This window comes from Typopeltis vanoorti, chromosome 25, assembly GCF_054136105.1.
Source record: "Typopeltis vanoorti isolate ZY-2024b chromosome 25, IOZ_Tvanoo_1.0, whole genome shotgun sequence".
In the NCBI taxonomy this organism is placed as follows: Eukaryota; Metazoa; Arthropoda; class Arachnida; order Uropygi; family Thelyphonidae; genus Typopeltis; species Typopeltis vanoorti.
In genome coordinates this window covers 6,705,135-6,721,934 of record NC_143573.1, presented here as the reverse complement: position 1 = coordinate 6,721,934, position 16,800 = coordinate 6,705,135, and the positions used below count along the sequence as shown (strand labels likewise).

Genomic DNA, 16,800 nt, shown 5'->3' with positions numbered 1-16,800 from the left:
TTGCACTAATTTTTTTCTAATTGCTTACTTGACAAAACATTTTCTTTGTTCTTGAAGAAATTAATTCAAGATAATTATTTGAAATATTATTGAAAAAAAAACTGGCTGCCGGCGTTCTAGATTATGTTATTTTCATTTTTGTTCAAAATCATATTTCGAAGCATACTTCCCAGATTTCCTGAATGACGTGCTTGGGCTACTTTGCTTTATACATCACATTCTTTAATCATATCACTAAATTTTTTTTCTATATATCATTTATGACAAAATTTTGTAATAAAAATTTCCACATGTGGAAATTTTTATTACAAAAACCGCAAAATGTTACTCTTATAATTATATCATGTTATAATGTAAAAATAGTAAGAAAAACTCATTTGCACTTTCTTTTCAAAACACAAAGAAAGAACATTGTAAATTCACCCAATGAAAAACAAAATACTACATATTTTTCTTCTGTTATCTGATTTTTTTCCCCTGTAGTACAAAGAAGAGATCAATGCATATAACATGGGAAAATGTAAGAGGGCAAAAATCCGTAAATTGATTACATTATAATTAATATAGAAATCACGTCAGAAAAAATTATTTATGTAAGAGTTCTAACATCAGCAGATATAACGACATTTTCTTCTAGTTTAGATACATAGCATTGTTGAAGTAGCTAAACCATTGCTACTATTTTACACTAAAATGAATGGGCATGTTCCCCAAGTGATTTACATTTGTAACAGTTGTCTTGCGAATGATTTATAAAATAAATTCTCTGAAATATCTGCAGATTGAATATGTCTATATCCACCCCTCCAAAAGGAGATTATGTAATGCATATGCTCTTTTTCTTCTAAAATAATTCAAATCCTCTTTTTCAAGATAATTGTATCAAACAATTTATAACTGTTCAATAATAAATGTAAAACTGATCATTATAAATTTAAGAAATTATTTTGACATAAATAATGTATCAGCATGTAAAAGAAATATCAGTATTTCTGTGTTAGCATGTCTGCTAATCAACAATTCAAAACAAAACAAGACATTCTTGATGTATTCTGCACTACAGCTTGAGGCATTTTAGTGTGACTTCTGGGAAAGGTTCTCTCTTTTCTTTCTCAATAGCTGTGAGAGTAATCTAAGCTTAGAGCTTTTCCTCCAGTTAAGAGATTTATTATCAAGTATTTCTAAGATGTAGATTATTTCAGAAATAGCAACCAGCAGTAGTAGTAGTAATATTTAGATTTTTTTAAAGAAAAAGAACAAAAATAATACTACTGAACTTTCTTTTGTGTGGTATGCATATAACAGTTTTACATGGTGAAACTTTCAAATAATTTCAGCAGACAGTAGAACATCTGATTTTAGATTGCAAAGTAATAGTACAAAATTAGAAGTTTCACGGTACAATAATATTATTGCTTTATTTCTTTTGTCAAAACAGTGATATGTAATAGATTTTGAATGCTGTCTGGAAAAGCTTTCAAACCTGTAGAAATTTAAAGTAGTTATGTGAGTTCCAGGAGAGGATAAGGAAGGGGGAAAGCATTACAAAATCTTCAAAATGAGCATAAATTTTGAATCATTCCATATATGACATCTTTCATATTATATTTTCAATATATCTACAGTGGCTATGCGCTGGAAATTAACATAATGTACATCCTACAAAAAACAATGTAGAGTCCTCCCTGCTAAAATATCATTAGATGGAAATTTTTAATACTAAAAAAAAGTCACAATCGGAAACTGAGTAATGCAATTTAATATCATTTGTTGTTCAAAAAAAAAAAAAAAAATTAAAAATTGTTTCTAAAACTGAAAAGTGATGATCCACATAATGGTATTTTGCTAGGAAATAAAGCAAAAGTTCATATTTATTTCAATAAATATTATTTAAAAATATAAATATTTGACATAATATTTTCAATGCAAAACATTTGAAAATTCTCAAAACAAAAATTGTTTCTATATTGTAAGTAAAGTGAAAGAAGAATCTGTGCAACTGTTCCATTGCACTGATTTCAAGAATAAAATACAGCGAATTTACTATTACTAAATAGATTCACTGCAAAGGCTGACTGGTGGTCATTTCAGGATTGATTATTTTTGCACATGTGAAATTCATTTCAATTTTTGGGAAGAGACACAGTAAATCAATTGGGAGGCAAAACAAGGTCAAATATCATAGAACAGTAAAGGAAATTCCAAGTAACACAGTACACATAAAGACAGGTGACACAAAGTTTGCTCGGCAACAGTTAATCCACTAACAGCTCTAAAATAGCTGTAAAGAGATTAACAGGGGAGGGAGGTAATGGCATGATGAAAGGTAGAATAGAATACCGATGAAGTTTTAATCTATGAAAAAAGCTAGGGTGGTCTGACTATTTCATCCACCTCAGCTGGTTGGGAGTTTAAAAATGAGGATATTAGGAAAGAACTTGACAGTGCTAGCATTTGGAAATGTGTTAGTAGAGCTAATCTCAGGTGGTATGGTCACTTCAACAGAATGGGAGAAGAAAGATTAGCAAAACAAGTGTTCTCTGCCAGATTGGCAGGAAAAAAGACCTAGAGGAAGACCAAGATTTTGGATGGATTGATACAGTAAAAAGTGTCTTAGAAGACAGAAATATAAGATCTGATAATGTTGGTGTCTTGACAGGTAACAGATTGTTTTGGAGGAAAATTATAGATAGGAAGTTAGTGGTGATGTAACTTTTTCATGTAGCACTATGTACACCCTGTACACCCCTTGAGGGTACATGTCAGGAATTTGATGATGATGAAGAAATTACATTCTTCATTTCATCCTTTATCGAAGTGCAAACAAAGTTTGTTACACTTGGATAAAGTATACAGAAAGTGCATGAAGTGTATACAAACGAAGTTTGTTTGCAAGCGAAGTCACTTCACGACTCGGATACTTGTATGTAGAGGCAAATGACTTCACATCAATTGCCTTAGTGTTCCATAATGCAAAGCACATATCTTTAGACAAGTATAATGATAAGCATTATGAGAAGATCCATAGGAAACCATCAGAAGAAGCCAATAAAGTCATTAGCCTCTACATACAAGTAGTCCAGTCATGAAGTGACTTCACATGCAAACTTCGTTTGCTTACACTTGGATGAAGGATGAAACCAAGAATATAATTTTTTGGCATCTTTAATTTATAGCATAACCAAGTGAAAAAACTTTCAACATTTATCTCTAATCCAGAGTATTTTAGTAATAAGGTGTGACATATGGTATATGGAAATATGACTTCTGCATTACTTCAACCTTGGTGATCAGTTCTGAGTCTGATTCCCGGGCAGGTGACATTTATAGTATATAGTATCTGGGTAGCTTAATGCTTAGCATTAAGCATGTCTGTAAGGTTACGCGTTTGCATTATGGGATACTGAGGGAATTGATGTGAAGTCATTAGCCTCTATATACAAGTAGTCCAGTTGTGAAATAACTTCATGTGCAAACTTCGTTTGCTTACACTTGGATAAATGATGAAACCAAGAATATTATTTTTTTGCATCTTTAGTTTTATTATTATTATGTGACACCACCGAGGAATACAAATACTCAGTAAGGGAGGGCACCTACTCTCCATCTCCAGCACTCAATCCACCAACAACTATCATCTACACCAATGCCATCTACCAGCCACAACCACCACTAGTATTTTCACAGACAATCACAAACATCCATGCCCATTCAAATCTGCAGCCTTTGGCTGCAAAGCGGATATGCTAACGACTTGGCCAACCAGGCAGGTGACATTTATAGTATAACCAAGTGAAAAAAACTTCCAACATTACTTTCTTCCTATCAACAATTTAATCCAGATTGGCCTGTTATCGGCCAACATTGCAATATTATCATATCTTATATTTCTGCTTCTAAGTCGCTTTTTACTGTATCAATCCACCTACATCTTGGTCTCCTCTAGATCTTTTTCCTGCCATCCTTACAAATACTTCTTTAGCTAATCTTTCCTCTCCCATTCTGTTCAAGTGGCCATACCACCTGGGATTATGCTACCAATATCACATTCCTTCCTAATATCCTCATTTTTAATATGATACTAACATTGATGCCATCTGTTCAGTCCCAATCTTTCTCAGGACTCTCATATATGTAGTCTCAAACCTTTGATCAAGAGTTATTTCTAACCCAGTTCTCAGTCAATAAGTTAAAATTGGTTTGAACACTGTCTTATATACAGCTAATTTAGTGTTTTGACCAATAATTCTCTGGTTTTACTTGTTCTCTATTCAGGATGCAGTTGATATTTTCAATGTTTCAGCCTATTTTGATTATCTTTGTCTTTTTAACGCCAATTTTCATACGAAATTTATTACAGCACTTATTCAATTTTGTTAGGGAATCCTGCAGACTTGTCTTGGATTTATTTAGTAGTATAACTGCTGGCCAAGTTGGCTGAGTGGTTAGCGTATCCCCTCTCCAGATAAAATGCTGTGGGTTCAAATCCCACCATGGGCATGGATGTCTGTGATTGTCTGTGAAAATACTAGTGGTAGTGATGGGCAGTAGATGGCATTGGTGCAGATGAGGAAGGTAGTTGCGGTGGACAGATTGGTGGAGACGGAGAGTTGAAGAGTAGGAGTCCTTCCTCAATGAGTCTTTGGACTCCCTGCAGGTGTTATGTTGCGTAATAATAATAATATCATATGCATAAAGTAAAGAACTGAGATTAGCATCTCGAATTTTGATATCAGGTTTAATACCACTTTATTTCATAATGTAATCCATATGAATGATGAATAATGGTGGACATAATGTACAGCTTTGTAGCACACCTGACTTAACAACCAGCCATCTTCCTTCAATTCTAACTGCTGATTTATACTCAAATAGAGATTATATACGAGGCTGGCCTGAAAAGTTCTCAGTCTTGACCACAGATGGCAGCACTATCTGCAAGATTTTTTTCTGAGTTGGTACATTTGTCATAAGCATCCCTATGAAATTGCAAGTCATTCTATCCAGTAGTTTGTTTTATACAGCTGTCTGAAGCAAAAGTGATGTCTGTATCCCTTGAAATAGATAAAATTGAGTATCGTGTGGTTATAAAATTCTTCGTAAAAAAAGATTTAATGGCAAAAGAAATTCATTCAAAGTTCATAAAAGTTTATGGGCACTCTTCTGCTTTGTTTTCGACAATTAAGAAATGGGCTGCCAAGTTTAAACATGGCCATACCTGCCTTGAAGATGATCCATGTGAAGGATGTCCAAAAAGTGTAACACCACCAGAAATCATCGATCAAGTGCACAATATAGTATTGGATGACCAGCACGAGTTAGAGTGTGTGAATTGCTGAGACTAGACTACAGGCATTTCAAAAGAATGTGTAGGGTATATTTTGCATGAAGAAATGCAAATGAAAGCTTTGCGCAAGATGTGCTGCGCTTGCTCACAGCAGATCAAAAACGCACTCCGTGAAAATCTCTGAACAGTGCTTGGAGCATTTTAACAAGAATAAAACAAGAATAAGAATGTTTGTGCATCGATTTATTACTATAGATGAGACTTGAATTCACCATTACACACCAGAATCCAAATGGCAGTCAAAACAGTGGACAGAAGCCGGTTGTTCAGTGCCAAAGAAGATAAAGTCGGTTCCATCAGCAGGAAAGGTTATGGCATCGGTGTTTTGGGATGCTAAAGGCATTTTGTTTATTAATTATCTTGAAAAGGGTAAAACAATAACCAGGGAATATTATTCTGATCTTTTAACCTGACTAGACGAAAAAATTTGTGAGAAAAGACTTGGTTTGCAGAAGAAAAAAATCATCTTTCATCAGGACAATGCACCTGCCCAAAGGTGTTTGGGCAATGGGAAGATTAAGGGATCTGCACTATGAATTGTTGGAACATCCACCCTATTCCCTAGATTTGGCTCCCTCTGACTTCTATTTCTTCCCAAAACTAAAACTCTTCCTTGCTGGTCAGCGTTTTTTTTTTTTTTTTAATCAAGAGGTGATTAAAGCTGTAGAGGGGTATTTTGCAGATCTTCCTGAGAACACTATAGGGACGGAATGATGGCACTGGGGCATCGCTGGAATAAATGTATCAGTCTTAAGGGAGATTATGTTGAAAATTAAAAATAATTTTTAAATTATAAATTCGTGTTTTCATTGTTAGGCTGAGAACTTTTCAGACCACCGTCATATATCGCTTGATATAATACCCCATTTACACCATATAACTAGAACATTTTGAACAGCTTTTGTCTTGGCTCCTTGTCATATGACTTTTCCAAATATATAAAAATTAAATAGAGAGCCTTGTTATATTCCCATGATTTCTCAACTATTTGTCTTAAAGTGAAAATCTGATCCTGACAGCCTGTTTGGCCTGAACCCAGTACAGGTAGTCGTCGACTTATGACCTATGCGCTTTATGACTGCTACTGCATCTCGCACTGTGTTTCAGTATGAACTACTGTAACAGATTTTTCTACTACACTCACATGCCCTATCCGTGTGGTCCCCATAGCCTAATGGAAACAGCTGTGCACATAGCTTCAGTCCACTACATAGTAATGTGTGTTTGGCACGGTTCATGCATGTCGATCTCTGTTTGCATACATATTATGTTCACTATTTTTGGTTCAGTTATAATTTGTGTTACAATTAGCATTTTTGTTAAAACCCCTAAACATGTCAACCAAAAGGAAGGTGCCTTTGTCTACTTTAGACCTGTCAAGAAAGCAAGAAAGGCCATTGATTTAGACACAAAATTGAAAGTGATCAAGCAGCAAGAAGAAGGAAAGAAGGTGAACACGATCGCACGTGATTTTAAGTTATCTCATTCTACAGTGTCGACGATTTTGAAAGACAAAGAAAGAATTTGTGAAGTTGTTGAAGGTTTGGTACCCATGTGGGTAACAGTGATAATGAAACAACATACAGGGCCCATCCATGAAATGGAAAAATTGTTTCTTTGGATGGAAGATCAAATACCGAAACGAACACCCTTAAGCCTTCTTACAGTACAGTCGAAGGCTAGAAGTCTCTTTCAGACGCTGAAGGAACACACCAGAAAAGATTACACTCAGACGTTTATAGCAAGTATAGGATGGTTCAAAAGATTCAAAAGAAGGTTCAACCTTCATAGGGTTCGAGTCACTGGAGAATCAGCAAGTGTAGATGTGGAAGGAGCTCAAGAGTTTGTTAAAAGTCTGGATGAAATAATTACGGAAGGAGGGTATCAACCAGAGCAGCTTTTCAACGTGGATGAGACTGGATTGTTGTGGAAAAGGATGCCAGAACGCACTTACATTTGCCAAGAAGCCAAAAGCATGCGTGGTTTTAAGGCACTTAAAGATAGGTAGACTTTGCTCCTTGGCAGGAACATCGCAGGTTTTAAACTGAAGCCTTTTTTAATTTATCATTCTGAAAATCTCCGTGCATTGAAGAATGTAAACAAGCACACTCTGCCTGTATACTTCCGTTCAAACTGAAAAGCCTGGATGATTCAAACATTGTTTGAAGACTGGTTTCTAAATTGTTTTGTACCTCAAGTTCGTGAATATTGTTTCAAGAAAGAAATTCCTTTCAAAATTGTATTAATTTTAGATAATGCACCTGGCCATCCACCTCACCTAGACCAGTGCTTCCCAAACTTATGGATGCCAAAGCCCCCTTTGAAAAAATTAAAATATTTCACGGCCCCTCTCGAAAAAAAATCATAATATAGACATATATTATTATAATATTTATTGTATTTATATTCAATACAATTTATATTCAATATTTTGCGTTTATAATCTTTTTTTGCATTTCTCATCAATACCTTTGAAATTAAACTTATATAAATAAGCATATATTTACTAATGTTCATTAATCACCAAAATACGCAAGAAGCAAAATTTGTGAACCAACACTGATGTGTGATTTTTTCCATTAAAATATGAAAAAGAACAAAAAAGAAATAATAAATAATAAAAATTAAATGCATTTCTTTTAAGATTAGAAAAAACTCTACTTAGTCTTGAAACATTTTAAATTTGTTTTCATTATTTCACGGCCCCCTCAACAAAACTTACGGCCCCCAAGGGGGCCACGGCCCACAGCCCAGTTTGGGAAGCACTGACCTAGACTACCTCCATCCAGATGTAAAAGTTTTTTATTTGCCGCCAAATACAACTCCACTCATTCAGCCTACAGACCAATTGCCACATTTAAAGTGCACTATCTTCGAACAACTTTCGCCCAAGTTATAGCCACAATAGACACCGACCCAGAACTATCTTTGCGAGAGTTTTGAAAACCGTACGATATTTATAAATGCATCAAAAATATTGTGGGAGGTTGTAACAAAGAAATGTATGAATGGAATCTGGAAAAACTGTGTCCAGTATTTTGTTAATGATGAATTTGATAGTGAACATGAACTTGAAATGGTTACAGAAATATTGTAACACTGGCAAATGGAATTTCTTTAGACATTGAAGTGGAAGATGTTGAGGAGCTGCTAGCGCAAGAATTTGGAGAACTTACGAATGAAGAACTTATCGCTTTGGAAGAGGAAAAGATGGCTGAAGAAGAGAAAAATGAAGATGAGGAAGAACCAGAAAGAAAATTCATCACTAGAGGGTTATCTGAAAGTTTTTCTCTACTAAATAAACTTCTTACACATTTTGAGGAAATGGACCCAAACATCAAACGATTTGTAGGGATTGAACGAATGGTACAAGATGCTTTTCAGCGCCATACCGTGAAATTTACTAGCAGAAACGGAAACAAACAATTCAGACAAAACTCAACATGTTTACGAGAAAAACAACTCCTAGTACATCAATTGGCGGTATTGTTGACTCACAGCCAAGCACGAGTGGTCGATAAAATCTTTCTTATTTATTTTCTACATATGTTTTGTTTAGTTCTTTAAAATAAAATATTTTAAAGGTTTTATACAGTATTTGATATCTTTTTCATAATATTTTTTATTTTTGTAAATAGTAAACAAATTGTGTTGTACACAGTGTCTGATTTACCTAAACTGGTCCGACTTACGTCCAGATCAACTTTACGACACCAGTCAGTCGGAACCTAAAGTGGTCGTAAGTCGACGACTACCTGTATTATCGTAGCCATTCCCTTTATCCAACTCAGCTGCCACTCTATTCTTTCAAGTTAGTAAATTACTAACACATGACCGACACTTAGCAAAGACATGCTGACCCTAACTGAATATCATATTCTAGTCCACCCAATTCCTGAATTTTCATTTGCCCAACTTTTCCATTACTTTTACCAACAGTCTTGAGATACTGATTGGCCTATAATCTGCTACCACAGACTTAGTCCTCCTTTATATAAAGCAATTATTTTGTCCTCTTCCCACTAGTCTCAAGGGAGCAGATGGATGCCTTTGATTAGGCCTCAGCTCTGGCAGAGCTTAGGTTTTTAAATTAAGCAGTCAAAATCAAAGGTGTCACCAGTTTCTTTTCACATTCTCATAAAATGCGAGCTGATATCCCACAACTGTATCTGAATTGAGCTTCTGCAGTATGTTAAGCACTTCCAATTTATCAAGCTCTGTTCTCACATCAGTCCCTGTCACATATCTCACAGCTGTGACTTCACATGGATGATATAACCTTGCAAAGTGGTCACTCAGTAGCTCACCATTTCATTTGTCCCTGTCACCTCTCTACGTAACATCAGCACTCATTCAAATTTATTCTTCCTCCTACTTACCACATAACGAAAGAATTCCGGGGTTTCCTTTGGCCTAGTCAACTAATTTCTTCTCATAATCTAATTTTGTCTTCCTTACCATGTTGGTCACCTTTCTTGCCTGATACTACTCAATCATCATCTAACTTTTACATGATGATTTACCCTCCTGACCTTGTGTATAGTCTGATGTTGCTTCCTCCTGATACCCCTTGACTATTCCCCATGCCTTGTAAACATTCTTCCTTTGCAGAATTTTATGCCATGGAACTACTTCAAGCTATCTCCCAAACTTATCATAATCACCTGCCTTGTAGTTCCATATATATCCCTTCTTAAGTGAAAATTCCTTGTTTCACAGCCACTCAGGTCAAGACCACATGATTACTCTAATTGGAGGCTATGTGGCTATCTTAGTTATGGATAGGTCATCTAACCCTGAGTGCCCACCATCACATGCTGCTTCAAGTAATCTCTCAGTAAGTGCATCAATGTCATTTCCTTCCTGCATAGCATCTTTACTCCTTCCAGTCTATGCCTCCAAAGTCCCTCATAATAATTACGCAACTTGCACTAATTGTACTGAATGATGATGCATGTCTTCCACATCATCTCAGGCAAACCAGTCTACAGCAGTAACTAATTTTATATTTTGTCCTATTGACCTCAACTGTATAACAGGTTGCCCCAGAAAAGCTGCTATCTGCTCAACTGAATTTTGCTCTTGTTCACTGCAATTCATCTTCTATCATCAGCAATACACTATCCCACCATCCTATCTTCTCTATCCTCCCTGAAAATACTAATCTTATTCTATCCCTATCACTGTCATCTGCTGTTACAAATCTCAGTAATGCCTGTAACTTGTGGTGAGGTTACACTACCCGAAGTCCAAAACTCCTCTCCTACCCTCCCTCTTATTCTTGATGCTTATCATGCTAGTATATAGAAACTGTAGCATAACCCTTAGGCCTCTCCAGCCACCCTGAATTGACTAGTCCATTTGATATTTGTTGTATGAGAGACTAGATTTTGCAATTTTTGTTCATTCACCACATGGCAGGACAAAACTAAAATAATAATACATTTATCTGTAGAGAAACATACAAAAGAAGAAAGGTCTTTTTTTTTTGATCCTACACTCTTAACAATATCATCAAATCTGTCCAAGATACTAAAGCACACAAGGGATTTTAAAAAGAAGTCACTATTACGAGTGGACAGAATAAATATATCTTGTTAAAATTCAAATTAAGCATTCAAGTTGAACACTTAGATGTGAACTGCAAACTCAAACATAAACATACTCAGGAAAAGAGTGGAGCTTTAAAACAGTAATCAAACCTTTAAAAAAGAGTGACAAAATTCTGGAAAATACTCAGACAGGGAAATATGTTATACTGTAAAGAGAAAAAAGACTGAGCACTGAACAGAAGTTAAACAAGCAGCCCAGGAGAGGTTCTAGTTAATAAATGTAGAAAAGTTACTTATATATAAATAAATCATGAAAAAAATGCAGAAAATAAAGTTTATTAAAGTTAGCAAGCCAAGACATGATTGAAAGATACCACAAAAGAATCAAGGATTCTAAAGGTGATATAAAAGAAATATCTATTTGCCAGCCTCATTGGTTAAGTGCTAGATATATCCCCATTTGCTAGCACTAAAATTCAACCAAACCATAAACCAAGCGTAAAGAAAATTGCTAGAAAAAGATCCTCTCATTGGCAACAAACTGCATTACTGATTTAGTATTGCTGAAATTAGCATAAAGTTATGTAAAACATAAGATATTACTATATGGCAGGCATAATTACTTAGAAAAATTAAGTGAAGTGACAAAAACTACCAAAGAATGCAAACCAATACTTGGAATAGAAAAAGCCATCAGAAACCTTAAATCTGATAAAACAGCAAAAGCGAATGAGAGTTTACCTAAATTATGGTACTACAGAAGTTTGCAATGGCTATATGGGATAATCCAAAAGGCTCGACTGCAAGGTGAAATTCCAAATAGCTGAAGATGAAGCCTCATCATAACAATTTAGAAAAAGGGAAATAAAACAATGTGAGAATTATAGAGGGGTTCCTTATTGAGTGTTCCAGAAAAGAACACTCAATAAGGAACTCTCTTCATATACTTAAGAAACTGATGTGTGAAAAAAAAAAAAAATTAGTGAAGACCAATGCATTCAAGCCAAACAGATTACCATTAAGGTAAAGATAAATCAGAAAATTTTGGAGAAAAGGAAGAAGCTAATAATAACAGTAAAATATGCATAAATTCACATGGAGAAAACATGCACAAAAAAGAAATTTTACTGATCAACATCAGTGATGTCTTCAGATATCAGCATCAGAACTAAATATATGAAAATATTTAAAAGCTAGTATGGTAAGGAAGCAGTTGAACATATTTATATGGTATAAGACAGCGGTTCCCAAACTGTGGGCCACGGCCCCCTGGGGCCGTAAGTTCTGTTAAGGGGGGCCGTGAAATAATGAAAACAAATTTAAAATGTTTTAAGACTAAGTAGATTTTTTTAATAAAAAAAAAAAAAAACTTATTTAATTTTTATTATTCCTTTTTAGTTCTTTTTTATATTTTAATGGAAAAAAAAACATTGGTTGTTGGCTGACAAATTTTGCTTCTTGCGTATTTTGGCGTTTAATGAATATTAGTAAATATATGCTTATTTATATAAGTTTCATTTCAAAGGGGGTATTGATAAGAAACACAAAAAAGATTACAAACGCAAAATATTGAATATAAATACAATAAATATTATAATAATATATGTCTATATTATAATTTTTTTTTCGATGGGGCCATGGCATCCATAAGTTTGGAAAGCACTGGTATAAGAGATACATGCTGGCCTGGTTGGTTGACAGGGTATCCACTCTCAAGCCAAAAGGAGGCAGGTTTAACAATAACAAACATCCTGCTGTGGATATAGATATTTGTGATTGTCTTTCACCTTCATACATTCATTCATACAACTACTATAAAAACACTTTCCCAAAATGGAAAAGGCCAACATGGGAGAAGTGGACCCAGCCCTCCGGCAATGGGAGAGGTCTTGACCCAACAGTGGGAAAGATATTGGCTGGAAACATCAGCCAAAACACTAAACTGGCAGTATACAAGTGTTCAAACCAATTTTAGCATAAAATCTGTATTAGAGAGCATTTGGTCAAAATAGAAACCACAAATATGAATTCTGAAAAAAATTTGGAAAAAAAAACAGATGACATTGATGGCAGAACCATATAAAAATTATACTAGAAAAGAACTCGACATTAATACTCACAAATGTATAACAATTACTATTGCCTCCCTTGATGAGTTTTAACTCCAGGAGGTGGTGATATAATAATAATTTGCAACCTCTTTAAACTCTTGCATTAGGTCCCATAAGACCTATGAGAAACAAAGACTCCCTAGTTGCAGGACTAGAGTTTTGGTGGTGATAACTATTAGATGATATACTTTCATACTGATGATCAAGTAATAATAAATCTTACATATTATTTTAGTATTCCACAATATCAGGATTGTGGAATACTGACTATGAAGACAGGTCGAGAGAATGTAAATTAAGATTCTAGTCAAACGAGCAGAAGAGAAGCGATATTATTATTACGTGACACCTCCAAGGAGCACAAAGACTCATGATTGAGACATAAATTGTTAAGAGGGTACTTATCAAAATAGATACCCAAGATATTTTTCGAAGGGTTGAAGGAGGTGGGGGAGGGGGGTGCAGAGACAAGAGGTTATTCTTGGAAGTCATATAAAGGTATGGTATATATAAGAGTGTGTAGCATTGCTTTTTAGCATGGAGAGTGGTTGGTATGGGGAATTTATTGTCAGATGAGGTGGAAAGTGCACAAACATTGAACCAATTTAATGAAGGCAATAATATTACTATTGCCTTCCTTGATGAGTTTTAACTCCAGGAGGTGTTGATATAATAATAATTTGCAACCTCTTTAAACTCTTGCGTTAGGCCCCATAAGACCTATGAGAAGCAAAGACGTTCTAGATGCAGGACTAGTTTTGGAGGTGATAACTATTAGATGATATACTTTCATACTGATGATCAAGTAATAATAAATCTTACATATTATTTTGGTACAGATAATAATAAAAAAATATTTGGTTTATAGTTCAACAAGTTTTTATACTTAATGAAGTGATATCATGAAACAATTGTCAAAACCTAGGATATACTGGTAAACATATATTATTATTATTCCTGACACCTCCAAGGAGTCCGAAGACTCATCGCGGGAGGATATCTACAACTGTCTCAACCACTACTACGAATATATATATATATATATGCATGCACGCACACGTATTCAATAAAAATGTTTTATGCAAACAACACGATTTGATGCTTTCTAGAAACACACCACAATACAGTACTAAAATAACACAATATTATAAACAATAAACAGTTAAAAATACGAATTTTTAAGGGCAAGCATACGTTTTCATCCTTTATAGATATTTTCTACCACTTCGAAAATTATTCAGCTTTCTTATATTAGCATCAATTAAAATCTTTTAATTACCTTTTTAGTAATCTAAAGTAACAAAGTCACGATGACAAATATAAATTCTTATTTGATAATCCTACAACTCTCAAAGGTCGCACAAAGTAGCTCGGAAAAGCTAAAACTTAACTTTCAAACACCAGAGAGATTCAAAGAAATATTAATAACGGAAGAATAATAAGTAGCCCAAACATAGCCAAGTAAAATACTCTCTCTGCCTTAACTTTAGAATTGTCTCTTAAATTTACTTTCTCAAACACAATACATTTGATATCTAAAATTACTATTATTATTATTATTAGAAAAATTTTATATTAATTTTTTTAAATAATTTAGCAGTGGAAGAAGACGGACAAACAGTAAGTGATATTAAAAATAGTGTCAACGTTACAACTGACAGACAACACAATCTAATAAGAGACTACTGTACTGTGCCAAGAACTTAACTGTTCAAAATTGTAATACGAACTTAAATTAACAACAGCATAAGAAAGATATTATCATAGACGGTCTCCATGAAACTACACCAATAGAAAATTTGATAGACACATTTCAAAAGTTAGGGCATTGTATTGGCGAACTTCTGTAGCTAAATGACATTCAGTCCGTAAATCGGCTCCCTAAAAAAAAAAGAGCAGAAACAAGAAAGTTTGCCGCTACCCGCTTTTGTCATAGTTCGTCTAACAAGTAAGTGCACAATAGACAGTTACTTAAGAGCTAGCAGAGTGAAAGGCTAGTTGCAAAAGATCTAAATATTCCAATAATATTCCAATCTTCTTGTCTGAGTATCTAACGCCATTTTACCAAAATCTATTGTAGCAGGCTAGAAAAAAAAATCAATAAAAAGTTAATTTTTATGGATCAGAGACCGAAAAATATTAATGACAGACATTAATACAAATACAAATGCAGAGCTGTGAAGATATAGCTTAAATAAAAACAAAAATATTATGGTGGTCTTTCTGGACCAGTTTAAAGCATTTCATAAAATAAAACGCAAAACACTCCTAGCAAACCTAAGACATACTGGAATAGGTGGCCTTGTGTACACTTGATTTAAAAATTACATCCGAAAGAAAAAACAAATGACATTCATCTGATCATTCCCATATTCAAGAGGTACGAGTAGCCTGCGGAGTTCTACAGAACTGCTCTCTCTCTCTCTCTTTTCTTCTTCAGTATCTACATGCACGATATCAATCAGCTACCTAATAAAGGCAACACCTTCCCAGCACTCAAATGACAGGAATGAATGGTATTCATCCAAACCAACATAAGTACCACATAAGCAAATGCAATACGATATCAAACTAGTCACCAGGTGACCCAACCTAAGCTCCACTCTCCTAATCCCTGGCAAGACAAAATCTATGATGTTCAGAAACCTACTCGGCCATCCCATCCTATCAGTGCCCTTGCAGGCGCTTAAGCGCCCATGAACTTTCTAAGTATTCTTGGACTTCACAACCGCAACACGAGGATAAGGTGATTAGTTCTATGCCTCCCAGAATGTCCTACGTCTGTAGATGCATGTAATCATAGGCGGGTTTGCCCGAAAACTCGACGAAAAAATCGAGTTTTCGGGCCACTCGGCCATACAGTGCGCAATAAGTATATAACAATCCAATATCTGCCCTCCTACAACTACAAATTAAACTCTGGATAATAGCAAGCAAGCAACCTATACAAACTGAAAGATTTAGCTCCTATATACATAAAAGCACTTATATGCAATGCAATATATGTGAAAAATACAGGATTATTCAAAATGAAGGAGCAGATTGTACTTAATTAGAAGAAACACACGTATAAACCACAGTGAAAATTATTTAATTGTAAATATTTCATCCTAAGTATCTTAGGACATCATCAGTACAGTATTTAAACAAAAATTAGGAATAACATACAGTTAGGCCGCATGATTACAATAGAATCTCATGAAAACGTGCATAACGTGCTAAAGTAGTACAAAAAAAAACCGTTAATTATTTAACACAGTTTTGTATGATAATTTCCTATACTTTAGGAATAGTAAGAACGTCGTTGCGGTTTAGGTCTGGTCTGTGTAGTAGGGCTTCAGAACCTTCTTTGAATAAACGTTCATGTTTAAATAAAGATCTATGTAAAAGTTTAGCCTTCTCCCAATGGATCCTATGGTTTGGATTTTCAATTCCGTGTTGAGAGAGGCGAGATTTCTGCGGTTTAAGAAGACGAATGTGGTCTTGATGTTCCGAGATGCGTTTCTGAGCAGACCTACCTGTCTGTCCAAAGCATGGAATCTCATAAACACCAGGTAACATCAAGGGTGAGAATTTGTCCTTTGGAACTTTCTGAGATGCCTTTAACGTAAGGTATGGGAATCCTATGCACTTCTTCCTGTCTGGTTTGATGTATGCAGAAGTGACTGATGATTTTTTGAGTTGTTTTGGGATTATATCCATTTAGGATGGCTGCATATTTGATAACTTCTAATTCCTGGTTTAAAGATTCTTCAGAGGAGCAGAATTTGTGTGCTCTGGAAACTAGTGA

General features: G+C 34.7%; 1 protein-coding gene across 2 annotated transcripts in view; it reads right to left on the bottom strand.

The window, feature by feature from the left end:
- The window catches only part of LOC150092512 (RNA-binding protein 1-like), a 73,022-nt gene extending 58,622 nt beyond the window's left edge, over positions 1 to 14,400 (bottom strand). For both annotated transcript variants that reach the window (XR_016550514.1, XM_090414593.1), the window contains exon 1: positions 14,290 to 14,400. The gene's annotated coding sequence lies outside the window, so the exon portion shown is untranslated. The remainder of the gene's footprint in view (positions 1 to 14,289) is intronic.
- Between the last annotated feature and the right edge of the window lie 2,400 nt (positions 14,401 to 16,800).